Genomic DNA, 19080 nt, shown 5'->3' with positions numbered 1-19080 from the left:
AATGGCTGAAAACCTCCCAAATCTGTCAATGACATATACCTACAGATTCAAGAAGCTGAGCTAAACTCAAACAGGATAAATCCAAAGAAATTCAGGCCAAGAAATATCACAGTTAACCATCTGAAAACAAAGTCATACATAGTGTGTCCTCCAACCATAATGGACAAAAATAGACATAAATAACAGGAAAATATCCAAGCACTTGGAAACTAAACAATACACTTCTAAAAAGTCAATGGATCAAAGAAGGCATCTCAAGGGAAATAAAATTACATCGAACTGAATAAAAATGAAAGTACAACATATCAAAATTTATGACAAACAGCTAAAGCAGTCCTGAGAGGGGAAGTTATAATACTAATGCTTATATTAGAAAAGAAGAAAAGTATCAAATTAATAGTCTACGCTCTCACCTCAATAAACTAGAAAAAGAACAAAATAAATCTAAACTAAGTGGAAGGAAGTAAATCATTAAGATAAGAACATGCCAATGCAATTGAAAACAGAAAAACATTAGAGAAAATTAATAGAACCAAAAGCTGGCACTTTAAAAAGATCAAGAAAATTGGCAAATATCTACCAAGAATGACCAAAAAAAAAATCACGAATTACCAGTATTAGAAACGAAAGAGATGCTACCACTATAGATGCTGCAGACGTCGAAAGCATTTTAAGGGAATACTATGAACAATTACATACACATAATTTTGGCAACTTAGAAGAAATGAACTGATTCCTCAAAAAAAGCACAAACTACCACAACTCACCCAAGATGAAATTTATCATTTCAATAGCTCAATAGCTATTAAGCAAACTCAATTTATAATTTTAACTCCCCCCCCCCCAAAAATTATACAGGCCCAGATGAATTCACTGGAGAATTCTACCAAAGTTTTAAAGAACAATTAACCCAATTCTGCATAGTCTCTTCAAAATATAAAAGCCAAGGAACACTTCTCAATTTTATGATGCAAGTATTACCCTAATACCAAAACCAGACAACTACAGTGCAAAATTTTAAAACTACAGACCAATATCTCTAACGAACATAAATGCAATATCCTCAACAAAACATTAGCAAATAAAATTGATCATATAGAAAAATAATTATATACCATGACCAAATAGGGTTTAATCTGAGGATGAAAGGCAGTTCAATAGTCAAAAATCATGCACTGTAATCTATCATAATAACAGGCTAAAGAAGAAAAATCACATGATCACAATTGATGCAGAAAAAGCATTTGGTAAAATTCAATGTCAATTCATGATAAAAACTCTCAGAAAACTAGGAATAAGAGAGCACTTTCCCAAATTGATAAAGAACATCCACAAAAAGTCTATAGATAACATTATTCTTTATGGTAAAAGACTGAAATGCTTTCTCTCTAAAATTGATAAGAGGGCAAGGATGCCTATTCTCAACACTTTTATTCAACATGGCACTAGTTCTACCCACCTCAATAAGGCAAGAAATGTTTGTTTTTTTTTTAAAAAAGGTATATGGACCAGAAATAAAAGTGTCCCTATTTGCAGATATCATAACTGTCTATATAGAAAATCCCAAGAAATAAACCAAAAAAAAAAAAAAAATCTGCAACCAAAAGGTGAGTTCAGGCGTATCACAGGATACAAACAAGTGCAAAAAAACTTGCATTTCTATAAACTAACAATGAACACTTGGATATCAAAATTAAATATACAATATCTTTCATATGTGCTCAAAAAATAAAGAAATACTTTGGTGTAAATCTAGCAAAACACTACAGAAATTGTAGGCTGAAAACTACAAAACACTGATAAAAGAAATCAAAGAAATCTAAATAAATGGAGCACATACTGAGTTCATGGACAGAAAGACTCAATGGTAAATATATTAATTTTTCTCAAAGTGATATATAGGTTCAATGACATTCCTATCAAAATCTTAGGAAGGTTTTTAAAATATATTGATGATTGTCCTAAAATTTATTTAGATTTTAATTCTAAAATCTATATAGCAAGGCATGAGAAGTAGAAGAGGAAAAACAATTTTGAAAAGGAAATTAAAATGGAAGGAATCTTTGCACTTAATTTTAAGGTCACCTTTAATTTCTTTCAGCAACGTTTTGTAGTTTTCAGTGTGCAAGTCTTTTATTCCCTTGGTTATTTATTCCTAGGTATTTTATTCATTTAAATGCTTTTATAAATGGAATTACTTTCTTAATTACCTTTTTGGATTGTTCATTTCTGGGGTATAGAAACAACTGATATTTGTGTGTTGATCTTGTAGCCTGAAACTTTGTTGGATTATTTCTTAGCTTTAGCGGTCTTCTTGTAGGTTTTCCTTCAGCACTTGCTTTTAGTGTAGCTCAGAATCACTGGCTTTCCTGGGATGACTTACCCTAAATTAGGACACAGCCCTGACGCAGAGCCCACGGGTGTAGTAGCTGTTCCCACTTAGGAAGCTTATACTCTGGGTTTACTTTTTCACATAGTTCAATAAAAACCAGTCCTTGTATGCTTCAGCTTAATTTGTTTTAAATGACAATTATTTTTATATGGATTCTTTCTCAAAACTTCTCCCCAGGATTACCTCACAGACTTCCCAGGAGGTGAAGATGAAAAAAATTGAGCAATGGATGTGCTTATGACTGTCCTCCCCATACATATACTGTTCACTAGTGTTAGAAGATATTCCTACAAGTGGACAAATACTATATATTTTCTAAAATTCTATTTTTTCTGCTTGCATATTACCCCATTGTATATGTAACATTAAAAATGTCATATAAATTACTATTTAATTTTATAGAGTTTTCCTCAGCATTTTGCTAGTATGTACAAAACTACAATGAACATTGTGTATTGTAATTAAAGTGAACATTCATAATTATTTCATGAGTCTCATTTCAAATGTCAGTCAACAGCCATGCAAAATTCTAGAATTGTGATCAGCATTGTCATAAGTTTTTCTAGTAAGTTACTACCATTGGCACTGGATAAGAGTAGCCACCTCAAACACTCATTAACACTGGTGATTGTCACTCATTAACATATGATGAATATGATTTATCTATTTCTGGTTTTTGTCATGAGCATAATTATCCTATTTTATCTTTAAAATATAAGTATTATACATATAGTGATGTCTGTTCTGTATGTGTGGTACCTATGTTCACCCAACTAAAAGACCTATTTTAAAGGACAGAGGGAATATGTTTTCTCATAGCGGGCTACAACTATAGTCTATTTCCATATATCAACAGTCCACGTGGAGCAAAACCTCAGTTACCTTTTGTTGAGGGTTTGGGCACATTTTAAACATTTTTTGCAGTTTTCTTGAGATATAATTGATGTACAATAAACTGTACATATTTAATTGTACAATTTCATAAGTTGTGACATTTGTAGAAACATAAGTAACTATCACTTAAATCAAAATAATAAACATTTCTGGGCTGGCCCGATGGCCATGTGGTTAAGTTCTTGCACTCTAATTGGCGGCCCAGAGTTTCGCCAGTTCAGTGGTGTCCCACATAGCAGAGTCACAAGGACCTACAACTAGAATAAACAACTACATACTGGGCTGCTTTGGGGAGAAGAAGGGAAAAAAAAGAGAAGACTGGCAACAGATGTTAGCTCAGGTGCCAGTCTTTAAAAAAAAAGAAAAAGAAAAAAATAAACATTTCTATTATCCTCAAAGTTTCTTTTGACCCTCTCATAATCCAACCCTCATCACATCTCCTCACTTACTCCCGAGGAAAATATTTATTTGCTTTCTGTCACTCTAAATTTGTTTCCAATTTCTAGAATTTTATATAAATTGAACAATATACTATCCACGCTTTTTTGTCTGATGTCTTTCATTCCTCATAATTATTTTGAGACTCATTCAAGTGGTTGAATGTATGAATAATTTGTTCCTTTTTCTTGTTAAATATAAGTATATCACAATTTGTTTGTCCATTCATTGATTAATGGACATTTGGATTGTTTTCAGCCTCAGTTATTATTACAAATAATATTGCTATGAATACTCAAGTATAAATATTTTTGTAGTTGTATTTTTCATTTATTCAGAGTAAATATCTAATGGTTGGGTTGGGTGGTATGATGGCTACCTGTTGAACTTTTTAAAAAACTGCCAAACTGTTTTTCAAATTGGTTGCTTCATTTTACGTGCCCACCAGCAGCCTTATCTTCTGCCCCAACCTCAGCTTTGGAGGTATCTTAACTTGTCATGGCAGCCCCACTGCACTAAAGTCACAATTCACACTACATGGGGATTGAGAGCCAATTAGGAAAGAGAAACATCAACGTCAGCTTCAGCCCCAGCTGAGATCTACCAAGTTCATTTTATCATGACTATGATTCTAGGTGGTCTAGGCAACTTTTGAGAGAGTCGTCTACCTGGGAACTGAAAGATTAACCTGGAATAGTAGAATACCCCTGACCTTACTTATCTAACACTCCTAGATGCTACACACAACAAACAATGGAAATCTGAAGATCAAAATTCAGGAAACATAGATCTGGTGGGTTTTTTCTCTCCTCCCTTTCTCTTCTTTCCTTTCCCCAAATCACTCATAGGGAGGAAAGGAGATATTTCATTGCATTTTACCCTGTCCTTCTAAAATAACAGGCTGCCTTAAGGCTCTGCTGTATAAAAGGAAGCACTCTCCTTAAGCCGCATACCATCTCCTTCTGATTGTACCCCCATCATAGACAACTACTCTCACGAGTTTGGTGTGTATGCTTCCTAACAATATTTTATACTTTAGCATACACATATATATACATATACATGAACAATATACTAAAAAATGTTTTATTAAGATATATTTCAAACACGCACAAAGGTATAGAAGTTAGGTGTCCTTTTTCTGTTCTTTTAACGGTTACCAATAACAACTAATACCCATATTATATTAACATTTTGGTATCACATTCTAAAGGAAATCAGCATATCAATCCTCTTCCGGAAGAAAAGGACCTTAAGAAGCTTTAACCTTTCTTTGAGCTCCCACTTCCCATCCCAAACCATGTGAAGTATGCATGTATTCATCATTATTTTATTTTAGAGTCCTTTAATTTTTTTCAATATGTTTTATGACATTTTGCTCACCTTTGTTTCTAGAATCCCACTCCTTCTGCCTGGGGTTATTTTTCTTCTTGGTATAATATCTTATCAGTGACAGTCTTCTGGGAGATTGAAGAACAAACACTTCAGAAACATGTTCATTTTATTTGTTTGTTTTAAACTTCTGCAAAAGAACAAAAAATTCCGAGCTATTGCTCCAAATAATAGAAATCATATTGGAATCTTCATAATGTGAGCTGAAAAGGACAGTTCTGATTTTTAAAATTTTCAGTACACAAATATTTTATTATTTATTTATTTGACTTTTTTTATTGAGGTAACATTGGTTTATAACATTATATAAATTTCAGGTGTACATCATTATACTTCATTTTCTGTGTAGATTACATCATGTTCACCACCCAAAGACTAATCACCATCCATCAACATACACATGTGCCTACTCACCCCTTTCACCTTCCTCCCTTCCTCCTTCCCCTCTGGTAACCACCAATCTGATCTCTGTATCTATGTGTTTTTTTGTTGTTGTCATTGTTAAATACACATATATTTTAAACTCCAGTATTTGGCTTTAATTTGAAATTCAGTTAAATCTGAAATATTTACAATAAACCTAATGAATGAACCAATTAATCTTAAAAACTAGCCACACATTGTGACTGCTCATACTTTCCCAAACATTTCATGATTAACAAATAAAGAAGTTTATGTTTATATAACTAATAAAAAAATGTAGAGAGTTCTTATCATGGACATTAAATGGCAAGAATACCTCCCACAGGATGGTTCAACATCCGCAAATCAATCAACGTGATACACCACATCAACAAACTGAGGAATAAAAACCACATGATCATCTCAATAGATGCAGAGAAGGCATTTGACAAGATCCAACAGCCATTTATGATAAAAACTCGGAACAAAATGGGCATAGAAGGAAACTACCTCAACATAATAAAGGCCATATACGACAAACCCATAGCCAACATCATACTCAATGGGCAAAAACTGAACCCCATCCCCCTGAAAACAGGAACGAGACAAGGATGCCCTCTATCACCACTCTTATTTAACATAGTACTGGAGGTCCTGGCCAGAGCAATCAGGCAAGAAAAAGGAATAAAAGGAATCCAAATAGGGAGGGAAGAAGTGAAACTCTCGCTGTTTGCAGACGACATGATCTTATATATAGAAAACCCCAAAGAATCCATTGGAAAACTGTTAGAAGTAATCAACAACTACAGCAAAGTTGCAGGGTATAAAATCAATTTGCATAAATCAGTAGCATTTCTATACTCCAGTAATGAACCAACAGAAAAAGAACTCAAGAATACAATACCATTCACAATCTCAACAAAAAGAATAAAATACCTTGGGGTAAATTTAACTAAGGAAGTGAAGGACCTATATAATGAAAATTACAAGGCCTTTCTGAGAGAATTGGATGACGACATAAGGAGATGGAAAGACATTCCATGTACATGGATTGGAAGAATAAACATAGTCAAAATGTCCATTCTACCTAAAGCAATCTACAGATTCAACGGCAACCCAATCAGAATCCCAGTGACATTCTTTACAGAATTAGAACAAAGAATCCTAAAATTCATATGGGGCAACAAAAGACCCCGAATTTCTAAAGCAATCCTGAGAAAAAAGAACAAAACGGGAGGCATCACAATCCCTGACTTCAAAACATACTACAAAGCTACAGTAATCAAAACAGCATGGTACTGGTACAAAAACAGGTGCACAGATCAATGGAACAGAATTGAAAACCCAGAAATAAAACCACACATCTATGGACAGCTTATCTTTGACAAAGGAGCTGAGGGCATTCAATGGAGAAAAGAAAGTCTTTTCAACAAATGGTGCTGGGAAAACTGGAAAGCCACATGTAAAAGAATGAAAATTGACCATTCTTTTTCACCATTCACTAAAATAAACTCAAAATGGATTAAAGACCTAAAGGTGAGACCTGAAACCATAAGGCTTCTGGAAGAAAACGTACGCAATACACTCTTTGACATCAGTATTAAAAGGATCTTTTCGGACACCATGCCTTCTCAGAGAAGGGAAACAATAGAAAGAATAAACAAATGGGACTTCATCAGATTAAAGAGCTTCTTCAAGGCAAATGAAAACAGGATTGAAACAAAAAAACAACCCACTAACTGGGAAAAAATATTTGCAAGTCATATATCTGACAAAGGCTTAATATCCATAATATATAAAGAACTCTCGCAACTCAACCACAAAACATCAAACAACCCAATCAAAAAATGGGCTGGAGACATGAACAGACATTTCTCCAAAGAAGATATACTGATGGCCAATAGGCACATGAAAAGATGCTCATCATCGCTGATCATCAGGGAAATGCAAATCAAAACTACACTAAGATATCACCTTACACCCGTTAGAATGACAAAAATATCTAAAACTAATAGCAACAAATGTTGGAGAGGTTGCGGAGAAAAAGGAACCCTCATACATTGCTGGTGGGAATGCAAACTGGTGCAGCCACTATGGAAAACAGTATGGAGATTCCTCAAAAAACTAAAAATAGAACTACCATACGATCCAGCCATCCCACTACTGGGTATTTATCCAAAGAGCTTGAAGTCAGCAATCCCAAAAGTCCTGTGCACCCCAATGTTTATTGCAGCACTGTTTACAATAGCCAAGACGTGGAAGCAACCTAAGTGTTCAGTAACAGACGAATGGATAAAGATGTGGTACATATATACAATGGAATACTACTCAGCTGCAAAACATAACAAAAGCATTCCATTTGCAATAACATGGATGGACCTTGAGAGAATTATGTTAAGTGAAATAAGCCAGTGAGAGAAAGATAACCTGTGTATGACTCTACTCATATGAGGAATTTAAAATTATGGACCAAGAACAGTTTAGTGGATACCAGGGGAAAGGTGGGGTGGGGGGTGGGCACAAAGGGTGAAGTAGTGCACCTACAACATGACTGACAAACATTAATGTACAATTGAAATTTCACAAGATTGTAACCTATCAATAATTCAATAAAAAAAATTGAAAAAAAAAAAAAAAGAATACCTCCCACAGGAAATTTGTTACTTTAATCAATCACACAGAAAAATTTCTTTGTCTTAAGACTCCTTTTAACTTGCCTAGTGGGAAGACAGGATTCTGTTTAAATCCCTGTGTTGTAAATATTTTGAATGCCCAGCTTCTCTTAGGAATGAAGGGAAGTATTTCACAGCATGGTGCCCAGACAAACAAAAATGCCTTAGATCCTAGTGACTTACATCATAGCTTTCTTTTCGTTTAGAGGTGATTCTATGTTTGAATGATACTAACAGCTGTCACTTTGTTTCCTTTCTAAAAGAAGTCGTATTTTATTCTGTCTTGATGGTGGTAAGCTGTTTTATTATTGTGTGCATATGTGAAATACCATAAATATAGTTTGGACATAGAAATCCAAGCTCAAAGATATTTTCCCTCAGCACTTTGAAGATATTATTTCATTGTCTTCTAACATAAATTGTTGCTGAGGTAAACCCGACTTTTAACATGATTGCCATTTCTGCACAGGAAAGCTGTATTTTCACTTTGAATGTTTTAAATACTTTTCCTTCTTAATATTATGCAGTTTTACTACTGTATTGTGATTGTAGATTTATTCTTAATATTGCTTACCACAAAATGGGTTTTGTCAATTTGCAGACAGTGAGAAAGCTCAATACTGGAAAATTCTTGGTCATTATCTGTTTATCACCTCCACCTCCTCATTGTCTCTATTACCTCATTCTTTAAAGTTTTTTTAAATATATATTACACCTTCTTAAATACCTTAATTTCTCTTTTATATGTCCTATCTTTTGTTGCAGTATAGAAATTTACCTAATTTTATTATCAAATTCACTTACTCTTCAGTTATGTCCACTTTATTATTTAATTTATGTATTGTTTTTAAAGTTAATAGTTAATTTTTAAAGTTACTTTTTTTATTTTAAAGTTCTTAGTTGATTTCCAAAAAGTATTCTTAGTTTTTTTTTCACAGTCATCTGTTCTTTCACAATCTCTTGCCCATTTCATGGATGCTTTCTGAAGATTTTAAACAAATTGATTGTAAAACTCCTTCAAATTACTTTAGTCATCTGAATGTTTTTTCTCAGATATGATTTTTCCACTCAAGGGTACGCAGATTCTTTCTCATGGCAATGGATTTTTTCATTAGCTTTGCTATTTTTGTTAGATAGCTAATTTTACATTGTTTTCTAGCATATTCATCTGTTCTTGTTGGAAGCTTTACTGATGGATTCAGATCAGGCTCCATGGAGTGCACAAATCCAAATCAGGCCTTAAATTATTAGTGAGGAGCAGCATAGACTATCCCAGAACCTACATCCTGCATAGCGCAGGCTCAGTTACGGGCTTCTTCTGCCCTAACCGAGAGAATGCCACCTAGAGTTCCAATTTGAACTTCAGGTATGTAGAAGAACCTACTTCATCTCCTGTGCAGGGGTAGAGAATACAATTCCGCATCTTGGCTTGGTTTCAGCCCCTGACTTTACAGAGGTTTCAGTCTTCCATCATTTGTCCAGTTTTGCTCTTGCCTCTCTGGTTTCTCAAGCCTCTTCAGGGTTTCCTCTTCATGTCCCTGACTTTTAAATACTGAATCATCCCAGAGTTCTGTCTTTGATTCTCAATTCTATTTTAACTACTCTCTGTGCCTTTATGATCTAATAAAATTTCATGGAATTAAATAGTGTCTACATTTTGATAACTCCCAAATGCATATCTCCAGCACGGATCAGTTCCCTGAACTCTCAACTCATATATTCATCTTGCTACCTAATAACTTCAGATGGATGTCTAACAAACATCTTAAGCTTAACATTTCCAAATCTGAGCTCTCACTTTCCCCTCAAACCTGCTGCTCTTACACTCTTCTTCATCTCAGTATGGCAACTCCATTTTTTCAATTGTTCAAATAACATAATGTGGAGATATCCTTAAGTATTTTATTTCTAACACAAATACACCTTAAGCCCCCAGTAAGTCCTCTTGACTATACACCCTCCACTTGTATCCAGAAGAGACCAATATCCTCCACCTTCTATCTGCCAAAGTAACTGTGACAGCATTATCTTTCACCCAGATTACTGAAAAGGTTTTCTAATTGGCTGCCTTCTTCTGGCCTTGCCTCACTAAGTCTCTTTTCAACACAGCTTCCAATTTATTTCAAAGCATAAGTCATATCATATCATTTCCATGCTTAAAACCCCCCAATGACTTTCCACCTAATTCAGATTAAAAGCAAATGACTTATGCTAATTTATGTTTTTAATCTAGTATCCCATTTCTACTCTGAAATTTTCTGCTATTATTCTTCTCCTTGACAATTCCTTTCACGCCCATCTGTTGCTGTTCCTCAAGCACAACAATTAACCTTGAACTGCAGGCCTTTATCCTTCATTTTTCCTTTCACTAGAAGGTTTCTTTCACCTCCAATAATGTGATTAACATGGCTTATTCCCTTGCTTTGTTTTTTGATATTTCCTCAAATGTCACTTTCTCAGTGAAGCTTTTTCATTGCAACCTCCCTGACTCTGATACTTCTTATCCCTTTTCCATGTATTATTCCTCTCCTTCACACTTACCTCTATGTAAAACACTACATGTTTGACTTGATTCTCTTGTTTCATTTTTCTCTCCTTTGTTACTATGTAAACCACATGAGAATGGGGGGGGGGGAGGGGGGGTTGTTTACTTTATTTACTTCTGTATCCCAGAACCTAAAATAGTCCCTGGCCAAAAAAATAAAAATAAAACAAAAACAAAATGCCCAATAAATATTTGTTGTGTTATGGTGTGATTTTCAAAAGATTTCCATTTGGAGTGATGAAAAAGTTCTGGAACTAGATACTAGAATTGCTATACAACATTTTGAATGTATTTAATACTACTGAATTGTACACTATAAAATGGTTAAAATGGTAAATGTTACATGTATTTTACCACAATAAACAAAATGCATATTAAAAAGAAACCATGGGTGTTGGCCAATGGCCCAGTGGTTAAGTTCAGCATGCTCCACTTTGGTGGCCCAGATTTGCAGGTTTGGATCCATGGCACAGACCTACATCATTCATCAGCAATACTGTGGCAGTGACCCACATATAAAATAGAGGGAGATTGGCAACAGATGTTAGCTCAGGCCTAATTTTCCTCAGCAAAAAACAAAAACCATGACTCTTCTACAAATATGAAAAAAATCATATGTCAAAAATTTTATTTAACTCATTGATTAGTGAGAGAAATTGTAAGAAGTTATGATTGGTTAAAAAAGTATTTGAGAATATGTGTACATAATAAAGAAAGAAATGTTTAACATTTCCAGGTGAAATATAAAATTATTTAATACCCAACAGGATCCAAAAATCATAACCTTTGAGGTTATTTGTTCTATTACTTGGAAATTATGTTTATCTTTGTAGAAAGAAAATCTACAAGTTATCTCCACTCCTACAGAGTTAAATGTTGTACAGATAGCAAGGGCATTGACAAAAACCCAGGATCCTTCATACGACATTCACACTCTCTAAAATGTTTATGTCAACTGCATTTTACCTATAGGAACCTAGGAAAGGTTGAACAATTCTTCTGTTTTGACAATTTCTCTCATGTTAACCACTGAAGGCTGTTTGTCTCATTGGACTTGACAACAGTTTTGAGCTAAGTGAGAAATATGGAGCATATGAATCAAACCTAATTATTTCTAGCATCTCCCTTTTTATAAGACAAAAAACAAATTTATGATTTTCCAGGAGCTCTCTGGGAAATTTCAAAGATAATTTTAGCTGTGAAAGATATTGTGAAAATTTTACTTTCTCTTTTCTAAATTTAGGATTGAAACTTGGAAGTCAAAAATCAGGAGTTATCAGAGAAGATTTGTAACAGGATTAATATTGGATTATGGTTGACAGGGTAACAATATTCCATCACCTATTTAATCAAAAGGACAATAAAATATTTTAAGATAAACACAGAAGAAGGCAACACAATTTTAAGAAAACAGCACGTTCAAAAGCAAAGAAAAAAGTTTTTTAATAATTGAGGATATGATAAAGTCAACATAAAAAACAAATAATTATACTGGAAAGATATAAAACCTTTGCTAATAGACACATTACGTAGAAGATAAAGAGTAACTTTTTACTATCCCTTGTTAAGACTTCAAGGCAAATGTAACATTTTAACAGAGAGAAAGCATTAATATAATACTTACATTAGCATAATAATTGACAGTAAAAATTTCAAATTCCTTTTTTTAAAAAATATAAGTAGGTTACATTTCTCTGTCATTATTGCTCCTAGAATAATTTCACCCAGCCATATTAATTGTAATTTTTCACCAAACTAGTAACTTCTATTCTTAGAGAAAACTGAGAGGCAGAGAAGTGAAAACTGTCCTTTACAAGAATGTTAGCAGATTCGCAAAGCTTATAAGTACACATAACACAACTTTCTACAGCCACAGCTTCTCATTCTCCTTAAAGCAGCAAAAAATAATGAACACAATCATAAAAATTCTTCAACAGTATTGCCATTCTATAGTATAAAACCAAGAAGCAAAAATATATAATCTTAAATTTATCCTTAATACTCCATGTTTCATGATTCAATGATAAGTAATTATTATCTAGATATGGAAAGATTATCCAGTAATTAACTTTTTAAAATATTAGCCAAAGATTTTAAATTACCAAAGAACTTAGAAATTGTGTTCAAGCTAAGAAATGCAAAACATAATAACTGTCATATAAAAGCATCTGTCAGTATTGTGATTCAATTTAGTTGAATACAAATTCACATTTTTCATAAGCTTAAATATCATGTAGAAATGTCAGCTTATTTGATCAGTAAACCAGTAAAAGTAGTGTAGATTCACTTACTAGTCACCGCATGAGGAAACAAACCTAAATCTTATAAGAAATAATTTGTATCTTTGTATTGTAGTTAATACTGATAAATCATAGGAAAAATACATACAGCTTTTTTTTCCTAAATCAAAATTATAAATCAGTGTGATTTGTTAAAGATTAATTTTGATTTTATGACTTAGATTCTTCAAGTTTTTTTGAACTAGTAATATCTGTAAGGAGGATTATTATTTTTGTGGGAGAGGGGATTAGAACTTCTAAAGTATTAGAAGACAGGTTTATTTTCTGTGAATTTAAAAAATACGTAATTTATGTAGGTGATCTTTGTTCTTAAAAAGCCAATCAGAACAGAACTCCATTAATTTGAGACGTTATAATGTAAACCTATTTACATTTGCCACAGATAGGAAAATACTTCACATATGTCAGAGATATAAATACTTTTCTGAATTACAGAAACACAAAAACACAGATATAAAGAGAACTTATAGCTTCAGTCCTGCAACTTCAACTATAGATCAAAAGTAAAAAGAGAAACATAAAACTCACCAGTGCAGGAATCAGAGTTGTTCTCCTTCCCAATGGGCACAAAATTTTAATCGTTTTGAGCTCACAAAAAGAGAAACAAATAACAAAAGACTAACAAACCAAGTTTTCTGTCATATATCACCTAACAGAGAACAGATCATCATCCATAGAACAGTCATTTCACCAAACGGTCAAACCACAAAACTAAATTTCTATCCATTGCTACCACCAATGGAGAATCAATTACCAACTATGCTTGAACCAGAAACAACAATGACAACAAAACTAGAGAGTCAGAAAAGTTAAAATTGATTGCCACTTGAGATTCACTCTAGAAGCCAAGACGTGCCTGAACTTAAACAGCCCATGGGGCACGCATCGCCAACAATACGGTTTATTTGTCTCTATCGTGAGTCCACTTGGGCATCTCAGTGGACGACCTCAAAAACAAACAGAGTATATGATGAAAAACATGAATCTCATACAATATAAAATGAACACGTTAAAGATTTTATTTAAATCATTAGTTAATAAGGAAACCAGTAAGCATTATGACTGGTTCATAGATCATTTAAGAAGCTAAGAGTATACAAGGAATTAAACAAAGAAATGTTACAATAAGATTTCCGGGTTAGATATGAAATTGGTTATATCCAATAGGTCCAAAGATGATAATCTTTGGTGTTATCTGTTCTACTGAACAGACATTATTTGCTTCTCTTTCCAGACAAAAGTCTACAAGCTAACCATTTGTCCCTTCAGAGATGAAAACTGCCTTGTCAATAGATAGTCAAGCCCAGCACTGCACAAAAAGAATATCAATAATCTTTCTTGGCTATTTCAAGTTTGAAACACCCTTCTGGCAGGAGTATATAATAAATCTCTGGATCTTATCAGGCTTTCATTTACTTACAGTAGCTCCAGCTATCTGTATATTTACTTCTGGTTTGTCATTCACATAGCTTTAGCTCTTACTTAGCACTGCGAACTTATATCAAAGAAAAAAATCAAATGAGAATTAAAGTATCTTTCAAGTTCTATGGTAGTGGAAAAGACTGACATTTTTAATAATATTATCAGTTTGTTAAACCATCAAAAAGTTTGGGTTCCAAAGCCAATTAAGCTTGTATTTAGGAAAGCCTTAATAGTTTGCTAGATTACCACATGGTCTTTTTCAGCATTTGGATCATAACAAACCAAATCTATGTGCTAAAAAATTGTTTCACAAAGCAGATGAAAATGATAGTTACGAGTCCTGTTATACTCAAATTGTAAAATTTCATTTCTAGAGTAGCTTTTTCCTATAGTAATTTAACTTCGGGGCTTTTGCTTAAATGGCTACAGCTGCCGTAAAAACTCAGTAAAGCTTTACGCAAGGATTAGATAAAATAGAAGAAATTAATCCAGATGATCACAGCTTTCAAATGGTCCATTCTTAGCATACGAATATAATCTTTATCACCATATCATTTGTACTGATATTATCACTATATTACATGGTAAGTAATAATTTAGTTCAATTTATTGGACGCTAATTACTTTCATTAATGGTCTCAAGCCTACATTTTATTCTAACACCAGCAAATACTGAGCATTATAATGCTTAAAGACCTCTCTTCCTATTCCATGTAACAAATTTCTTTATCTTTGTCCAATTTCCTCTTACCCTTGGTGTTAATGTGAACATCATAGAAAATTTTGATGTTTCTGCCCTCATCCTCAATACAGTGTGGAGTTCTGTGGGTTCTTCCAACACCCTGATTGCTACCCAATCCACAATGTTTTTTTTTTCTTTCCAGGTAACAGGCTCTCAACTCTACCTGGTGAATAAATAGAGAATACAGTAGTAAACCCCCAGTGGTATCACTCTCTTTTGGATAGGTTGCCATACTTTGTAACTTTCCTTATCCTCATCAAAAATGTATCCAATTTTGTCTCACTTCTTCAGAGAATCTATTCTCTTTTCAAGAAATGTATATATTTTAATAAAGGTCTCCTTTGTCTCAAGGGACAGCAGTGCCTTTCATAGAAATTTAGGTTTCTTAGTTTCAGGGCTGCTGCAACAAATTATCACTACCTGGGTGGCTGAAAACAATAGAAATTTATTCCCTCTCAGTTCTGGAGGCTAGATGGTGTCGGCAAAGCCATATTCTCTCTGGAGGCTCTAAGGAAGATGTTCCATGCCTTTCTTTAGCTTCTGGTGTTGCCAGCAATTCTTGGTGCTCCTTGGCTTCTTGATGCATCATTCTAAGCTCAGCTTCCATCACCACATGGCATTCTCCCTGTGTCTTCTGTCTGTGACTTTTCTCCTCTTCTTATAAGGACACCACCAGTCTTAAGGGATTAGGGCCCACCCTAATTTGGTGTGACCTTATCTTAACTTGATTACATCCGCAACGATTCTATTTCCAAATAAGATCACATTCTCAGGTACCAGGGGTTAAGACTTAGACATGTCTTTTGGGGGGACATAAATTCAACCCACAATACCGCAATCTTCCAATTCTTCCCAGATAGAGAGGATTCTGCCCAAAACACTGGGCGACGTGTAGTTTACATTGTCCATCAACCGCACTTTTCACGCTGTAAGGTGATTATTCCTTCACATCCTTCTTGTTTGAACACAGACACACTCAGATTTCGTTCTCCATATTAAAGGCATAATTGTGAAGGAAAATTAAGCGAGGTATGCTACTCTGCCTCATCCATCACCTGCAAAATTGTCAGGTAAATTCTGACTCCAAAATTTTTGTTTCAGTGTTAGTGACCAGAAGCAGAATAAACATGGTTTGATTTGCAGTCAGCCTTCTCTGTGACGTTAGAGCATTAGAAAAAATATTGTTGGAAGCATAAACTAAGAAAATTTAATGCGGAAGTCATTGACGCAGACTTAGAAACACTTTTTCAAACAACAGATGCGTTTTCTTGCTGCTTTTAACATTCACTACATTTTTCAGCAGTCTTTCCGGATAAATATTAAAGATATCTTAAAGAGTAATTTATATGCAAATATATGGATATTAAATATCACAAGATTGTAAAGTAATTAAATACTGTTTTTAAGGCTACAGGAAAAACTAATTTGGGCCTGACTAACTCACATTTTTGATATTTCAGTAAAGGTTCAGCTTAATTTTACCTTTGCTTTATGAGAAAATAATTTGCTAAGCGTATTTATCTTGTGAAGAAATTGCCCCGCTTATGTGAATTCTATACATATTCCTTGTAGCCTGGAAACATTTACATATGAATAATTGATATACCAATTATAAATCACTCTTAGTTCTTAGTTAAATCAAGTTTTCTAAGTTGACTGACTAGTTCAAGGCTGAATATAGCATGGTGGAGGGTGTTATAAAAAGGCATTTCTGCAGGAGAAAAAGTTTCTCTTTTTTTTTGAGGAAGATTAGCCCTGAGCTAACATCCGCCACCAATCCTCCTCTTTTTGCTAAGGAAGATTGGCCCTGAGCTAACATCCGTGCTCATCTTCCTCCATATGGGACACCTGCCACAGCATGACTTGATGAGCAGTGCGTAGATCCACTCCTGGGATCCGAACTGGCGAACCTGGGCTGCCAAAGCAAAACATGCAAACTTAACCTCCACGCCATTTGGCGGGCCCCAAAGAAAAGCTTTTTAATTCATAATTTTACTAGTTCAAATAGACCTGTCCTTTTCTAGACGAAGCAACTTAGAACATAATATTTCTTCTATTAGATATTATTCCTGATAGCTAATTCATTCAAATTCTGAGATAGAAAGGAAAAATTTGAGGTGATGTTAAGGTTGATGATTTCTACAAATGAGTGAAGATGGCACCTAGAACACTGAGGAGTTTTTCTTGTACAGTGTGGAACGAATTACAGTTTCATTTGTTATTATAAAAGTAACCAAATAATTGCACCAGACTGTATTCTGCTAGCACAATGAGGGTACTGAAGACGCGTATGTCTAACATTACTCAGGAGGATTTAGGAGACGTGGGGAGTCTGCCTGAATCTATTACAGAAACTTGCACAGGAGAAATCTTAAAACACTCCAATTTCGTAACATAAGTCCTCAAGGAGTCAAACAGCTAGTGGTGGTTACTGAGAATAATGGAGAGAACTCATGACCCAGAGTGCTGGGAGGAAAACTGAATTTGTGGTTCAGGCATTTGAGAGAGAAGCAGAGCAGATCACAGACCTGAGGCTCCCACAAATTCTGCTGAATACATGTCACTATTTCACCCAACTCTTGCTTATTTCCTCACTTGTGCAGTCAGTAGCTTCAAGCGTCAGGATCGTCACAGGGCTTAAAAGACTCCAAAAAACTGGAGAAAATACTGACAGCTATCACCATATTAGATCAGTCATGGATCAGTGTGTCATTTTATGTCCCTCTCACATGATTATATGAGATGATGCATTTTAATATGGTTATGATGTCACCAGTTCCTCAGATTATACATTAGGACGTTGATTAAATGTCTGTTATCTGTACTTTGGACTTGGCTCTTCTGATTGAGTGAAGTTCTTATTTAGACTTAGGGTTAATTAGTGAGGAGGGACGACTCTCATAGGAAGAGAAAGCTCATTGCTATTAGGCCATATTTGATTTATCATAGATTTTTGTGGCCCCAAGTGATCCATTTAATTTATGAGAACAATTCTCCTGAAAGATTGAACTATTATATATATTGAGGGAAAATACTATATATTTTTGGTATATTTATATTGCTATTTGAATAACAAGTGCCTGTTCCATTAGTGGTGATGTCAGAATAAGGATTACAAACATTATGGCATGGATGGCTACTTCTGAAAACCCTAGATGGTACTACGGAAAACGATAAGTGAAAGTTCTTGAATGCCCGGCTCAGAACATGGGAAAAGAGAAAAAGAAGTAGAAAATCTCTCTGAAAGCTTTAAAAGCTTCCTTATCTTCTACAGCCTCAAGAAAGATAACACTGAGCCTGATTGTAAGGGTTACAAAGTTGTACTGCCAATTAAACGTGGAACTCCAGGCCTCTTCACTAAATTAAGGCATGATGTGGAAGTGGTTGAAACCTAAAGTACAGGGTCATTTTGGTAAAAACAGATAAGACCGGGAAATCCCTAAATCACTCTAAATCTTCCTTACTTATAGAAGCAGCCCAATCCATATCTGAGAGAACCAGCATTACTGTCCATAAAATCTTTCACTTCAGGCAGTTGCCCCAAGGAGGCCTGATTTTCATCAAGACCCAACCTCATCACCTCTCGTTGCCCCCAGGCCCATAACAAGAGGTTTTTATCCTATCATAGCCCAAAAGGAGAACTAAAAGACCTACTCGGGGAAAAGTTAGCCTTTACCCAAAGATTGCAGAAACTTGCTAATGTAAATATTAGCAAGGTGGACATGTCTGGAGAAAGGGAAATTAACAGGCCTTCCAGGAATCATTAGAGGCTGGCTCTGAACTGTGGCTAATTCTTATAGACCCAAAACTACACTGTGATGCACCGGTCAGAATGAATGGCATTGGAGGTCAGTTAAAAGATGAAGATGTGTTCTGAATCA

At 34.5% G+C, this 19080-nt stretch overlaps 1 long non-coding RNA gene across 2 annotated transcripts in view; it reads right to left on the bottom strand.

Moving 5' to 3' along the window:
* Positions 1 to 19080, bottom strand: part of LOC111768916 (uncharacterized) — a 142862-nt gene that overhangs the window by 103665 nt on the left and 20117 nt on the right. For both annotated transcript variants that reach the window (XR_011428524.1, XR_002801600.2), the window contains exon 3: positions 5108 to 5246. This is a non-coding gene — a long non-coding RNA (uncharacterized lncRNA). The remainder of the gene's footprint in view (positions 1 to 5107; positions 5247 to 19080) is intronic.

This window comes from Equus caballus, chromosome 18 (genome assembly GCF_041296265.1).
Source record: "Equus caballus isolate H_3958 breed thoroughbred chromosome 18, TB-T2T, whole genome shotgun sequence".
Classification (NCBI taxonomy): domain Eukaryota; kingdom Metazoa; phylum Chordata; class Mammalia; order Perissodactyla; family Equidae; genus Equus; species Equus caballus.
This window is presented reverse-complemented; position numbering and strand designations above follow the sequence as displayed.